The sequence below is a fragment of the Wyeomyia smithii genome, chromosome 1 (genome assembly GCF_029784165.1).
Source record: "Wyeomyia smithii strain HCP4-BCI-WySm-NY-G18 chromosome 1, ASM2978416v1, whole genome shotgun sequence".
NCBI lineage: Eukaryota > Metazoa > Arthropoda > Insecta > Diptera > Culicidae > Wyeomyia > Wyeomyia smithii.
The window spans coordinates 200875378-200891719 of record NC_073694.1 but is presented as its reverse complement, the minus strand read 5'-3'; the positions used below and the strand labels follow the sequence as shown (position 1 = coordinate 200891719).

General features: G+C 39.3%; 1 protein-coding gene and 1 long non-coding RNA gene across 11 annotated transcripts in view; one reads left to right on the top strand and one right to left on the bottom strand.

Annotated features, from left to right (window-relative positions):
- LOC129725225 (uncharacterized) overlaps window positions 1–16342 on the bottom strand; it is a 189962-nt gene that overhangs the window by 108365 nt on the left and 65255 nt on the right. The window lies entirely within an intron of this gene.
- Window positions 2405–9056, top strand: LOC129725314 (uncharacterized). Its single transcript, XR_008728060.1, has 3 exons — window positions 2405–2457; window positions 7654–7937; window positions 7992–9056. It is a non-coding gene; the product is annotated as an uncharacterized LOC129725314 (long non-coding RNA).

Here is a 16342-nt window from a genome sequence, read left to right as displayed (position 1 = left end):
AATTGTTTTACAGCGGTTTGCTTACGCCCACTTTCTGTGGTATAAATTTCACGTTGTTTCGCGCAGTGAGCATCAGTAGCAGTTCTTGAATTTCTTCTAAGACATGATACATATAAACACATACAACTGTACAACTTTTTCAAGTTCCTTCATTCTTGCTTTTGCGGTGCTGGCAGTTTTCCCTCTAATCGGATACGAAAGATGTAACATCAGCCAGCAGCGGCAGCCAACCAAGAGTTGAATTGAATTTTCGCTTGAGTTCGGTAGGCATCGGACAGCACTGTTCAGACTGCCTATAAAAGCCTTCCGTCAAATGGATTTTTGTCTTCAACGAAAACCAATTCGGGATTGAGCAACCATCGTCTGCTATCGGTCGCGACTCGGCAGAAGACAGTTTTCGACAGTAGAATAGAGAAAGTGGATAGTGGCTGCTGTAAAAGCAGCAGAAAAAGTGCTCATTAACTACTAAATGAAACGAAATTCAGTTTTCGTTTGATAATTGGAGGTAGTTGTTCTAATACAAACACTGTCCTTTTCATGACAAACAAATCTATCAATTTGTTTATACGCATAGTGGCAGGTATAAACCAAATTGACACGAGTTTGAAGGAATATTCTTTCTTTTGTGGTGGTAATAGCTCGAGCACTGGCAAACTATGACAAATAAGATTGAAAAATGAAGAGCTCATTTTCTCCTTTCAAAAATTTATACCGTTTTAGCCAAAATGCAGAAATGCTCACAAGCTTGAAAAAAAAACTGCTCTAATATATGGTGGTGATAGCTTGAGTATAGACACACTGTCTGTCCTCTATTTTACAGGTTGAATCTCAATTTATGATCTAAAAAAAACATGAACGATGCCAACATTTTCGTTTACCATTAGAAGGTATGGGGAAGTTATGTGCTGAATATGTCATTACACTGAACACAAATAATATTAAAGCGGTGATGAAATTGCAGTCAATGGCTTTGGAAAGTAACAATTAGCGACATGGTAATTTTAGCTACTCGGTTGTGTGTCAGATATAACCGTGTACTTTTTTTTTGAATACAAAATCAGCAGCATGCTTTGATTTTTTTCTTCAAACCTTGCATTCTAGGAAAGTAAATGTCAGCTCAGATATAGATGCCCTTGAGATTTTTTTTTATTTTTGTTCAGACCTCTTAGGTTCAAACGGAGCTACCGCCAGTGAGGCCAAATATTCAAGTTGGGTACATAATCCATTGTCAGTAGCAATATTGCATATTGTTCGTCTGTTCGACCAATCAGAAGTGGTTTTTTTGACAGAAAAACCGATAATGTGTTTTTACTAGTAGCAGTATAAACGTCTTGATAACCATAAAATTCAAATGTTTGGCAGATCTTTCAAGCAAAATATGTGCTTTGCGTAGCTGTAATTTTTTTTTATTACAGTTGGGCTCTAGGTCCAAATTCTCCTTGTTTTCATGAACAAAACATGTTTAAATCCATAGAAATAGCGCTTTAATGCAGCAACAATAAAAGTGCCAAGACGTTGAACGTTTAAAATCAACGAGAAAGTTGAGAAAGTGAACCTTTCTTACAGCGGTTTCTTTCACCAGAGTGTACTACAGACGGTGTTATGAACAGATACGCAAAGAGTGAGGTCGAAAACTCCAAGTGAACCGTCAAATCGAGGCTCCAAGTGTGCAAAGTAAACAAACTCAGGAGTGTTACTTTTCGTAAACTCAGTTATATATCCTTACAAAGTTTCGGAATTTAATTACACTTTCTAGTGCGTATGAAAAGTCATGCGAAATTAAATGTGGTTGCCAGAATTGTTTGAAATAGAATATTAGCAAAGGGTTGCCATATTTACTGCTTCTCTCTTAGCGTATCTCTTTATGACACAGTCTCTAGTGTGTACATGCGATAAACCAGTAAGCTCAAGATAAAAAAATGCCACCTAGAGCCCTTGATTTCGTTGGACCGAATTTGTTTACAGTTCCAAACGAAGTGAAAAAATAACATTTTGTGAGACGCGTTCAATTCGCTTGGAACTCTAAGTAGGGCTTTACGCTACTTCAATTCAGCTGTTATAAACGTGAAGAAGTGGATGTCAAACGTGTACACGGTTGGTAGCGGAAGCACATTCATGAGTAGAACGATACTTGTCAGAAAGGAACGCTGTCCCAGCGAAAATATATGACACCTGTTGAAACTGCGGGACGTCTGGTTACTCTAGTAATGCAACAAATAAATAAACAAAATAGTTAAAATTAAATAGTAAAAGAGCATTTATTGTAAGACATGACTGAGTATAAGACTAGCGTAAACGCAGGCAGCAGTATTGAACGCATAGATTAGCAATCAGCTATAAAATTGACGCAAACTCCACGTTACGTAGGTGGAACGCGAATCGAATTATTCGGCGTACGGCGTCTGGGAGAGTAGACCGCGCTCGTCAGTTTGTGCGCTAAATCGATAGATATAACAGGTACGTTATGTTTCAACTTTATTTATGTTCATTTGTAATGATTAGAAGCTTTGTAAAAAGAGATTTGTATGAGAGTTGCTTTCTGTGAGCAAAAAAAAACTTTTTCGAGTTAAACAGAGTTGTTAATGGAAAATCTCTATTTTTCAATGTTCGTACATTCATAGTTTTAAGGTGGTAAAATACTCGAGTAACGTCTGAGAAATTATTCTTTCTAATCCTCAAACAAATAAAACTAACAAAACTGTCGTCGTCTACAAACGAAGGCATAGATTTGTTGATAATACTTTATAATTTGAGCTGAATTTGCAATCGAAAATAAAGAAAAATTGGTTTCATATGGCAATATTAGCAAGGTTGGTTCCTAGTAACTTATCGCCATATACTCTTTTCGAATCAACATGATAAGCCAAAGATAGAAATGCGACTATAAGATAATATATGAGTAGGGACAGTGGTAAATCGCGATTTCGCCAGAAATCCACGAAATGCCGCGAAAGTAATAAAAAACAGCAACATTCTATGTCAATCATGAAACATTTCGATTAACAACCTACGAAATTCATGAAAACCAGCAACAAGGACAAAGCTAAAGATTGATGGGCACCTAGATGGCAATGAAAGGTCGTTTTTTACGCAACCATTAACATGAAACAGTACTACAACCGCTCTCTCACAACGCGATTTTGTCAGTCCTAATTGAATTTTGCGATTGGTGACCTGCATTCCTGAGAATTCCTGAGAGTGCAGCCATAAAGTCTAAGTTGCGAGATGAATGAGGGAGGCCTACAAGCCAGCATCTTTTTTTAAATTAATGTACGTTTTCCTAAATTTTCCCGGTTGGCAATTATCGATTCCCGAAACTCGGTAGATACGGAACGCAGCGTGAGCCAGTATAACATGAATAATACGTACCTACAGACACCACAATATAACTGAAAATAATTTGACACAGCACGTGCTTTTAGTTAGCAATGCAAAGAAATTATAGATTGTGCGGTTAAATTACGGTACATTAAAGTAAATAAAACAGTTGTTTCTTGTTCTTACCAGAGAAAAAAAAAACTTTATTCAGTATTTTCTGAAGAAAAAGCGTGCCGCGAAACTACCGCGAAATTCGAATATTTTCTATTTTGCCACCCGCGAATATTCAACTTTTTTGCCGCGAATTACCACTGTCTCTATAGGGTAGGAAACATATTCTAAGCAGCTTGCCTGTGTATTCAGACGAAATACTCGAAATGTGTTGGCTGAAACTCAAACAGTAGTATATCAATGTGTTCTCTATCATTTCCTCTGTCAGAACTTGTTTTCAGATTGTAGAACGAAGTTAGCAAACTTTAACAATCATCAATCAAAGTTACCAATCAAGGGACACTATTCCAATCACCCCGATCCTATTTTAAGCAGTTTCCATCTGTTTTGCAGGCGTTTTTTTTTTCAGCACACGAAGTGGCTCCTGAATGGCTGCAATATAAGTCGATTTGTTTCAATTGCAATAGTTCACAGATTTCTTTGTGATTAACGGTATTTCTTTTATTCGTAAAACAGCTAGACAATCAAAGTTTTCGTTTCCATCATTGAAATTGTCGTTTCTGATCAAAATGCAAGAGTTTGAGGCCTATTTTTTCGACTGATTAAAATAGGCGCTACTGCTTAAGCCGTTCCCTACTCTATATGAGATGAAGAGAGAGGAAATAAAGTTTCGAGACCGTGTAAATTTGATTTGTTTTCAACTTGAAACTGAGGCACAAGTTAAAATTCGGGGATTGCTTTAACCGAAAAACCAACGGAATTTGTCTGAATTCGGCTCACTAGTTGGATTGAAGCTTTTAGTTGGAAATTTGTTTTTCTTCTCCCATCAGTACTGTTTTTTCACCAATGTGGAAGTGAAACTGCCCAGCATTGCCTACATAGACAGAAAGGCCTATGCAATGTTGAATGGGTGACCGGTGATCAGGGGTCTGACGTTTGATGAGTATCCCGTATCCAAAATCCTAATGCAATATGGCGTCATTTGTTCAGTAAACAACTCGAAAACTATGTTTTTTCTCGACCACAGTGCAGTTCTAGCATGAAGATATATTACCGTGTAAATGGTGTTACCAAAATTATCACAATAATGATTGTCATTAGTGGCAAGTCTTGTCGTGTCTTGCTGTGTCAGTGGTACCGCTACGCAAATTTGGTGACGCGACTTTTATATCGGATTTGACGTTTATAGCATAGCCCTGCCGGTGATGTAGTGGCTAATTTCCGCGATGGCGAATTTGGAACATGTGCAGTGCAACGTTGATATTCATTTTCCTTTTAATATACGTTTGTTTGAATATTGAAGGAGGAATGACATCTTGCTGTCAAATGCCGTACGAAAAAAAAATGACAGCTGAGTGTAGTTTCGTTTGGCTGTTCGTTTTCAGGCCGCAAAGTATAGCCCGATTTACGTGCGAATGTGTTAGTGCCACTAATCGAGGAAAATATTTACAAATCGCTGTTTTGTTTGCAATGCTATGTTTTTATTGCAATGCTATGTTTCTGAATAAATTTTTCATTCTTGATCATGAATCGGAAAAAGTTGCTAAACATAATTGACCAAAAATGGTAAAAAGTGATAAAAAATCACAGGAGGGTTGTGTGCAAAGCCACGACCGCAAGGTTGAAGTAGAATACTTTTAAACAGCTCTACTTACGGCTGTACATTAACCTACGGCCGGGCGAATCGGTTCGCGCCGCTTTTCGCGTTTAGCCTGGCAGAGGCCTAATGCGCACGGCCAACACAATAGAAAGGTGTTTTCACATTGAAAATTAGACACGGATTAACTGGAGTAAGTGTTGGCAAATGCATCTACCGCTAATACCGCCGCTATCGTAAGTTTCATGTGGGAAATAATATCAACAACGAAAAATGACGCGCGTCTAAGCACACCCGAACTGTTTCGCCGTGCCGCTTCCATTTACTTCCTTATAACATCCGCCTCATGGAAGTACTGGCAGCACCTACCGCTGAGGCTGTTACCATACTGCTACTGGTACCCAAAACTATTGACTCTTCAAATTAAGTGTTTTGTTTGTCCTCAAAAAAACAGTTGTTCAATTCCAAATCGGATATATCGCATCTCTGTAATATTACCGACAGTAATATTCTTCTGAACAAAATGATCCAACTTTTCCATTAGAGGAAGTGCCGGCTGATGTACGGCAAAAATCTCGCCCGATCGCTCGCGTTGGCGTTCGTTCTCAGGCAAAGGCCTGAGACGTGGTAACCAACCACAGGGCAAGTGATTTGTTTAATTTGAAGGTAGCCACAGGCGCAACCCGGAGGTCCATCCAGCTCACCTTCCGACTAATGAATGTAGCTAGTTTTCCCAGAAACACTCTTTTATAGTCGAAGGGTGCTACGAAATAGGCCACGCCTTTCAGTTCAGTTGTTCCATTCCGTAATGTTCTTCAGACAAATTATTTCACAACTCGCATATGATTTTTGTATCCAGCGAATAAACACCGATGGTGCTCTCACACACGCAACGGTTTTAACCCGTATCTTATTGCGATTTGTAACATCAAGCGATTTCGTTTGCTCGCTGTTGCGTGTTGCATCATGTTGCAACTTGGCAGCTGGGAGACGACCAAATTCTGTTCATGCTGATTGATTGAATCGACTTCATATTAGCTCTGCATAGTCGAACTAACCTTTGTGAATGCGTTCTAACAGGGCAGTTTATTATTCAAAATCGGTTATTAGTATATTATTCAAAGTCGGCAGGGGCAGCCTTTGCGCTGCCCCTGCCGTGGGGCGTTTACTAAATAAAGTAAAAATTAGACAACTACAACAGAATTTGATTGCATCCCGCACAGAATGTCCGCTTGTGTTGATGCCAGAAAATTATTAACCTTCAATTACTTGTTTATTTGCCTTGAAAAGGCATTTTGCGGTTCAAAATCGGTTGCTGATCGCAACCTTTTAGCTGCCCTAACAGGGAGGCAATTAAGATACAAGGACAACATGCACTGTGGAAGTGATTTCACATTCAGTGAATTAGACGGGCGCGACAGATATAAATTGCTAGGATCCAACACAGAATGCTTGCTTACGTTGTCAAAAAATTATTAACTTTCAATGACTTGTTTATTTGCCTTGAAAAAGGCATTTTGATGTTTAAAATTGGATTTCCTGATGGCAATCTTCACGCTGCCCCAACACGGGGGGAATAATGGCAGTCTGGCGACAAACGCTGAGAAGAACCGCGCTGCTCCTGAGACGTGGTGACCAACCACAGGGCTAGTGCTGCTGCTAAGGAAGGGCGACTGCTGTTGTCGCTGTCTAGAACTATTATGAGCGGCTTCGGCTGAAACAGGCTCTTATATAGGCCAAATAGCATGTTTTCAATTGCAAGGTATATGATTCTGTCGACCGTGCTTGGGAAGCAATCATATAACGACCAATCAGAGGTCGAATTTTTCGTTTTTAAAGGTTTGACTATTTTCAATAGTACAATAGTGCAAATGATAAAATTACAATTATCTTCTTTTGGGAAGAATCTTAGAAGATTTTCCAATCTATTGCTGCAAGAACGAAGGAAATCCATCGAATACTAACCGATTTATTAGCATTTGAAATTGGACATATTTTTCACTTTTTTCGGTTTTAGATTTTCATTTCACATCCCTATGTAGCCGAACTTCCTGAGAGAAGTATTCTACTTCAAAAACTCGAAGCACCGGCACTGGCACCCTTCCATAAACGAATTCGACATTGATTTACGTTTGGAAATAGAAAGACATCTTGACTGGCAGCTTTTCAATTAACCTTCTAGTACCCAAATTAATTTTTAGACAGACTTCGAAAAAATCACTATAAAGCCTTATAAACATTTTTTAAGTCCTTATTGAAGCTATTTAGAGGTTTGATTGAAGACCGCCTAGAGGCGGCACTGGGCACTAGAGGGTTAAGAGATGTTTAAGAACACTTGATTTACTCATTTATGAATGGCCTCCGATGGTAAATCGGAATATAACCTTTGTGAGCAGCTCGTTTCTAAAAGACCAAATATTCAATTAGAATAAGAAAGTTCACAAAAAAATCGTGCAGTCGTCGAAGAAATAAGGGGCCATTCACATACCACGTGGACAGATTTTTAACGATTTTGGCCCCCCCCCCCCCCGTGGACAAATGCCCATATAAATTCTTTTTTTTTGTAGGGACCGTGGACATTACACCCTTCCCCCCCCCAAGGTGTCCACGTGATATGTGGATGGCCCCTAAGCCAACAAAAAAAAAATGAAAACTTCGTGAACAATGCATAAATTTGGACACCAATTTGTTTGCTTCATTTTCAATTAGATATGAACTATGTAAAGTGCATCAATATAAGCGTAATTGGAGAGGTCTATTCGTATCTTATCAGTTGGTAGAATGGCCCATACCAGCTCGTGTTTTTCTTATTTTAGTGGATAATAGCAAGCAAAAAATAAAATACGGCCATGTAAGTTAGAAAAGACGAAGGTATTCATATTTATTCACAACTTTTTTTTTTCAGATGAAAATGCTGCTCATAGTGATTGTTTTTTCATTATGGTTTAGTATGGCTAGCGCCGCTAGCAGTGACGAATTCATGGATCCGAGTTGGGTTAAGCCGGATCCTTGGTCCCTCCACAAGCACGAACAACTTAATGCAGCAATGCTAGAAGATTGCAAACGTCCACCGATACCGCTGTTACCATCGGTACATCAAAGTGAGGCAGCAGACAGAAATAACGAATCGATGATGATGTTCTACAAAAAATTCGTTTTACAGTTGTTAGTCGAAAGCGCACTGAGTCAAGATAGGGATGACTCAAATGTGTTGTTGCGTAAGCTCCAGCTGAAGGTGACGCGAGAGCAACTGGAGAAGCTTAAAAACACAAACACAGTACAGGAGCTTGACCTCATAAGTTTCAAAATCCTTGATCAATCGACAGATATTGTAGACTATCATTTTAAGGATATTTATACACTATGTCTTACCTGCATTTTGGTAATCTTTTGTTCATATCTGTTCTGGTTAAAAATCAAGCGTGTGTCCATAAAAAATAAGGATTTAAATATTGATTTATCGTTCGAGGGAAATCGCACCGAATGACCTTTGGTCGAATATCGACCATTTGTTTTGTTCACATAACATATGGAGTATATCTAGTGTCTTATTTTTGAAGTATTTCATGAACTAAGGGGAAATTTTTCATCCTCACTGCCAACTACGAGCTTAAATAAATTTAAAATCTAAACTAACATGTTCAATAATCAGTGGTTCGATGTTATTGTTCGTTGGTGTTCAAGTAGCCATATGGTGCGTGCCACTTAGCCAGGATATCACGGTAGGGGAGATGGTCCTCGGTCCTGATTAGTGTGGGGTTCAGTTACTGATTTCAAAATCGAGGTCTAAACGTGTTCTTGCCGTTTTGTTGAATGTAGGCGGAAGGGAACGAGACTAGACTGGGGCATGTATGAATTTCAAGAAAATGTATATAAGGGATAGGTCACGCATATAGTATATAAGGTAGGCCAGGGCTCGCCAAGAAATCATGGACAGGTACAGCTGGTCGTCTACCCTCGACCACAGTAGATTTGAATGAAACTTTGCACATGTACAGGCCTCGTTCGATTTTGGCAACACGTCAAAATTTTTCATGTTGCCAAAATCGAACCATACCAAAAACGACCGTTTTTTTTTTTCATTATAGTTTTTTACTTTTTTTGTGTTTACTAGTTTTTTTTGTGTGCTTTGATGACTTAGACTCTAGGGATGGCCACCGATGGACTAGTTTTTGAATTCCAAGTCGTTATAGGTGTCGCTTTGTGGGTTTTGGTACAATAATCCGGTATCTATCTGGTAATTATCTGGAACACAACCGAAATAGGTCCGCAAGTGGCCAATGAGACCTAGACACCTAATATGACCAGCAAAGTAATTAATGGCATGGTAATCATTGTTTTGGTCCTGGCTATCATTTTACCGGAACATGTTCCGGCCATGTATCCGGACCCAGTTGACCGATTCCGGCCATCTTTCTTGGCAACATTAGGGACCATAATACCTTTCTCTTGGCGGTTATTGAACTTAAATTGGTTAAAGGAAAACCGAGAAAACAAAAAAAAATATGAACAAGAACCGTTCGTTTTCGTTTTATTCAAACCGTTGCACACTGGGAAAAAATGAACCCAAAATCCCACTAATTTGAAGCCGCTTAGCTGGCAACCTGAAATATAGCATTTTTTATGTAAAATTGGTCAAAAAATCGATTGGTGATATTTTCATTTTGTGCAGGACACGGGAAAAGGTTATTATTTCATCTTTACGGATAGTCTCAGTTCCATTGAGGCTCTCCGATCGATGAAAGATGTTAAGGACTCTCCGTATTTCTTGGGGAAAATACGGGAACATCTGAGTACTTCATCCGAAAAATCTTCTCAGATTACCTAGTGTGGGTCTCCTCTCACTTCTCGATACCGGGCAATGAGAAAGCGGACTTTTTGGCTAAGGTGGGCGCATCAAACGGTGAAATTTATGAAAGATCAATTGCTTCTAATGATTTTTCGCATTTGTACGTCAGAATACGATCATCTGTTAGCAAAATTCTCGGACCAGAGGGGAACTGGGAAGGTGGTTACATTCTATCATACCCAAGGTATCGACGAATTCGTGGTTCAAGGGGTTGGATGTAGCTCGAGATTTCATTTGCGTGATGTCTCGGCTTATGTCCAATCACTATAGATTTGATGCGCATCTCCGTCGTATTGGGCTCGGGGAAAGTAGTATCTGTGCCTGTGGTGAAGGTTATCACGACATAGAGCACGTTGTTTGGTCATGCCCATTCCACCGTGACGCCAGGTCTAAATTAGTAGCTTCCCTTGAGGCCGGAGGTAGACGGCCAGCTGTTCCTGTTCGTGATGTCTTGGCGAGCCGTGACATACCCTACATGACCCTTATATATGTTTTCCTAAAATCCCTCCATGCCCCAGTCTAGTCCCGTTCCCCTCCGTCTACACCCAACAAAACTACAAGAACACGTTTGAACCTTAAAGCACAGATTTTTGAATCAGCAACTGCACCCCACTCGAATTCGCCAGGACCTGAGAGCTCGAGGCCTTCAGTGATATCTTGGCTCAGCGGCACATACCATATGGCCACTTGAACACTAGCGAACAACAACAACGAACCATAATCAGCAACTAGACCCCGCACAATACCTCCAGGACCCGAGGATTACAAGCCCCTGCCTCAGCTCATGACATCGGCCATTCGAAGAGCATCAGACGACCATTCAACAACAAAACACTGATTGAAAAATTCATGCCAGTTTTAAGTTAGACTCAATTTCAGCTCGTAGTCAGCAGCGAGGATAAAAAATTTGCTTTTAGTTTTTAAGTCATCAGTTATAATTGGCGCCGTTAAACACTAGATTGTATTTGTGCCGTGTCAAATAAATGATGTATGAGGAAAAAAAACCCTTGTCATGATGATAGCCAAATTTTAGAATGTAGAAGGTTATATCTGACATACAACCGCATTATTGACGTAAGACAACGAGGATCTATAATTGATTAACACACAACACAGTGAGCAAGAGAACTGAGTAAACTAAAATTACCACATCCTTAATTGAAACTTGTTCAAGCCATTGATTTGAATTCATCACTGCTTTATTAGTTAACGCAAGTTTTTTTTTCAACATGTGTGGGCAGAGCTGGAATTCACCTCAGTGCAGACAGAACCACACAAATTTGTGCACAACACATTTGCCATCAAACCGTGCGTGCCACTCCCGATATTTCGTTTGTGTTCTCTTCTTCCCATTCGCTCTTTTGTGTTTCTTTTCGGTGCGAAAGTCGTTATAGGTGCGAAAAAATACGACTGAGTACCGTGCTGGATCGAAATCCGTACACCTAAGCACATGATAATCTTCGACGGTCAATATAAAATCAAGAAATCACATATTGCTTTAAACTGACATGTTTTCTAATAGGTCTACTTATATTTTACACTATTTTTAAGCAAAATGATTAAAATCACTCCGAAACTCGAACAAATTATGTTTAAATAGAACATGTTTAATATCGAAATCCGTACACAGTTTTTTGTCTGTATCAAAACCCGTACACTTTTGAATCGAAATTCGCACACACGCGATATAGACTGGATCAAAGTGCATACAGTAATGAATCAAAATCCGTATAGATATAGAAGTACAAAAATGAACATCTTTTATTTATAATTTATCTTTAAATTTATGAATAAATATATCTTGAGGATCAATTGGTTCCTAAAAATGGTTTTCTAATTTTGTATGCCAGCTGAAGTAGTGCAATTTTCGTAGCGTTTCGTTGTGGCACCGCTTATCGTAGTAACCGGAACACCGGGACATCTCGAAGCTTTTCGGTACGACTTTCCCTTGCGCACCTCAGTCACAGCTCATTCGACATTGTTTGCCGTATATTTATACTTGTTTTCTTCCATTATATACGGATTTCGATTCAAGCAATTAACAAGGACCAAAATCCGTACGGCACAGTTAACCTTATCTTAATACTATACGTTTGACAGTAGGCCACACGTCACTGAATATAGGCAGCCCTAGAGATACTCAGAGTGAGATAAGCGATGAAAAAACCGCCTGTTTGGCAACTAGGTTTTGCATGTCAGAGGTGCCAGATCTCTTCTCAAAGCGTTGACTAACTTTTTCCTTCGACTCGTATAACTGATGGTGACCGGTGGAAGTCCCGGGGAATAATAAAGTGCACCACAAAAACCGTGAAGGTTTTAGATTTTATGTTAATGTTTAATTTTATATACTTTCACCATAGTCATTATTTTGTTGACCATACAATAGGTTTTTAACCACCAGTTGAAAATCACTGTGATAAAGCAATTTTGAAGCATTCTCAATTCATTGTTCAGACAAAGAACATGAAAAACGTGTGAAAATGAATATCACCTTTTTGGTACCTGATTGCAATACCTTTCAAACATGGGCGCAACTAAGGAGAATTTATAGGGGGGGGGGGCTAGTTTTAATGCATGTAATTTAAAAAAAACAGAAAAAGGAGTTTTGATATGCTTATTTCATAACGCCTAAAATAGTGTCGTAACAGCAGAAAAAATCACTTCAAGATAGAATCTCCGAAGATGTACTGAATATCTTGAACACAGCGTCAACCTCCTTAGAGAGCAGCTTGTCTGAACCCCACAGGCTAGGGGCGGCTCGAACAGCGACTGATCCGAACCGAACGGCTGAACTATGAAAGGGCGCCATAGGTTTAGCTGGCGAGACACCGCATTTCATGGTGTCTCGCCAGCTACACCTATGGCGGCAGCCCACGTACAGCAAAACAATTGACCACGCTCTCATCGACGACCCGTTCTTCTCAGACATTACATACGTACGCACCACAGTGCTGATCGGACATGACCACTTCGATACAAAACACTACAAAACCCTGATATAACCGGTAGTCCTCTATGGAAGTCCTCTTGGTGTTTTCGAACGGAAGGTGCTGTGAACTATCTACGGTGGAGTACAAACGGACGACGGATAACGGCGCGACAGCGCATGAACCATTAGCTACAAGCGCTGTTTAGAGAACCCCATTGCGCACCTGGCGAAAGACAATAGGTTGCGGTGGACCGGTCACGTCGTAACTTCTCTTCAGTAAACCCTACCGGCACCAGAAAGTAAGGGGCGCAGCGTACATGATGGCTCGACCAGATCTAAAGAGACTTGCGAGTGGTGAGACGTCTGGGGAACTGGTGAAACACAGCCCAAAACCGAGTAAAATGGCACATCTTGATTCTGGGAAATTCTAGGGGGGGGGGGGGGGTAAACACTTTCTAGGGGGGGGCTGAAACACCCAAAAAGTTTCAACCAATTCGGAGAGGGTGCTGCCAATCCTTGAGACGATTTGGGTAAAATCCGTCAAATGTAGCTGAAGAATTCAAAATCGTTGATATTCGATTGTGCAGTTATTACGAATATATTTCCCAGTCGATGATTCTGAAAAAAGGTTTTTCGGTTATGATATCCAACAAATTAAATTATAAAGGTTTAGATTATAGCACAGGAAACTTTATATCATTATGGACAGCTTCCGAAGTTAGCTCATTTCAAATATTAAACGTAAATTCAGGAACGCGAGTTATACTTTTTTGTAGTTCAGCCTTGGGAATTAGGTAACCTAGATGTACACTATATGAGCTATCCAGCAATAGAAGCGGTTCCCATTGTTGAAATTATTCAAATCGATGTATTTCGTAGTCCATCAATTATGATGCATAGCATAGGAAATCAGTTCTTTCTTGGCATTAAGCCTATTTTTATTTGATGATTGTAGTTAGTTTTTAAGCGTTAAGCATAACTGAAGTAAATGGACAAATTCAATCTCAAATATTCAGTCTTTTAAATATGGGAAAATGAAACACTTCAAACTATCAAACCGAAAATTACATGAACATGCACATGAAGTATATTAAAAAAACCAATGATTCTCATCGCAGTAAAACACATACAAGACATGTGATTATTCTAAACTATACATATAAAAATGCAGTCCGGACTGTCTGTCTGTCTGATCCATATAGGCTTGGAAACTACTGAACCGATCGGCATGAAATTTTGTTTATAGGGATTTTAGGGACCGAGAAAGGTCTTTGGCATGTGGATGTTTTTATGGGTAACAAATATGTCCATAATGTTTCCACACTCCTCTTTCTTCTGAAAGGGAGAGGTTCTTTACAAATGAAACCCAAATTTTTGCATATCTCGAGAAATAATCAAGTAAATGGAACCAAATTTGATATGTTGAAGCTGAGAGCATGAAAAATTTTCATGGTGGTTCGTCACCCCTTGCACTTTTAGCTGGGAGGGCTCCTCTACAAATCAAACACAAATTCCTATGGTGGTTTGACACACCCCTGGAGAGGGAGGGAGGTCTCCCATACAAACTAAACAGATATTTTAACCAGGGGTGACATTGCGCATTTCGTTTTGAGCAACTCGAACAAAACTAAATGATCGCTGGGAGGAGTTATGCTTCATTTTTCGTGTTTTTTCCGACTTTGCGGGCTAGATGAGCCGCAGGACAAATGACAATGACAGCTCCTTTTAAGCTTAAAGCATAACTGGCAGTATGTGACATACTCGAAAATAGCGAAAATCGCTCGAATCGAGCTGCGCAATGCCACCCCAGGTTTTCCGAAAAACAGCCCAATGGTGCCAAAACTCGACTCCTGACGCCATTTTTAAATTCAAGATGGAAACTTCCGGTTTCTAACCGGAAAATGTCTTTAAATATCATTTTGAAATCCAAGATGGCGACTTCCGGTTTCTGAAAAATAGCGGAAATTGACCAAATACCACCCAATATGAGTATTTCCAAAATCTTAATGATGCACTTAAGCAACAAATCGACCTCAGACAACATTTTGAATTGTAAGATGGCGACTTCCGGTGTCTGGAAAACAGCCGAAAATGACCAAATGCCACCCAATTTAATTCAACCAGAATGACGCTCAAAGGCAAGAAATTGTCCTCAAGTGTCAATTTGAATCCCAAGATGGCGACTTCTGGTTTCTGGAAAACTTCCGAAAATGATCAAACACTGCCCAATATGCGTGTTCTTCCAACCAGAATGACGTTCAAGGGCCAGAAATTGTCTCCAAATGCCATTTTGGAATTCAAGATGCGACTTCTGGTTTATGAAAAACAACCTAAAATAACCCAATAACATCCAATAAGAGTATCTCCGGAACCATTATGATGCAATGAGCTAAGGGGAGGCACCAGTTTGAAATGTAAGACGGCAACTTCTGGAAAACAGCTGAAAATGACCGAATAATACTCAATATGGATATTTCCGTAATCGAGATGATGCATAAAAACCAAACATAGACCCTGGACACCATTTTAAATTTAAAGATGACCACTTTCGGTCTCTGGAAAACAACCAAAATGACTGAATACCACTCAATATGGGTGATTCCGGTGTCAGATTGATGCCAGAAAAATAACTGAAAATGACCGAATACCACCAAATATGAATATATACAGAATAAAGGTGATTTACAGAAGCCAGAAGTCGAGGATGTTGTCATTCCGATGAAACCAATCATTTCAAACGATTTGTCTTTTGACTTTGAGCATATCCTATGCCCGATTCGTCGTGCATTTGCAGATTATATACACATCGCAAAGAATCAATGATTTTGGAATGTTTGAAAATATTTAAATAAACACGAAATTGGGCGGGACGAAGTTTGCCGGGTTAGCTAGTAATTATAAATAAAACCGAATGGGAGTTTCTAACTGATATGTACATAAATTCTATTAGAAAACCTTCATGCAAAAAAACTATATATGTTTTCCAATTACATTTACATGATTACTTGGTTCAGTGTAGGTTACAGAATCCTGTATGGTTTTTATTTGTGCTTCAATGCTTTAACCATACTTTCATGTTTCTGTTCTTGGTTATAACAAGTAGGATTAGTTAAATATAAATATATGTTCAGATTATGTGTTAAAATAAGTTAGTAGGATTAGTCAAAGTAATATTCAAATGATTGTAAACATACTTTCATAATATACACGTCACACAGTGGGTGGTAAAATGGGCAGCACCCATCCAGTATGACAGAGAAGTTGAGGGGGAGGCAGGGATACCAAATGTGCAGATTTGTCTGCAAAACGCAGATTTTTGAAGTCCTTGTGCAGATATTTATTGATTTGCAGATATTTGCAGTTTTTCCACGGTTCCTGCAGATTTTTGTCAGAGTCTCCTTATATTTGCGCAGATTTTCTAAAAATGTGTGCAGATTTTCACAGACTTTTGCCTGCGCGAGCGAAATTTTTTCGGATA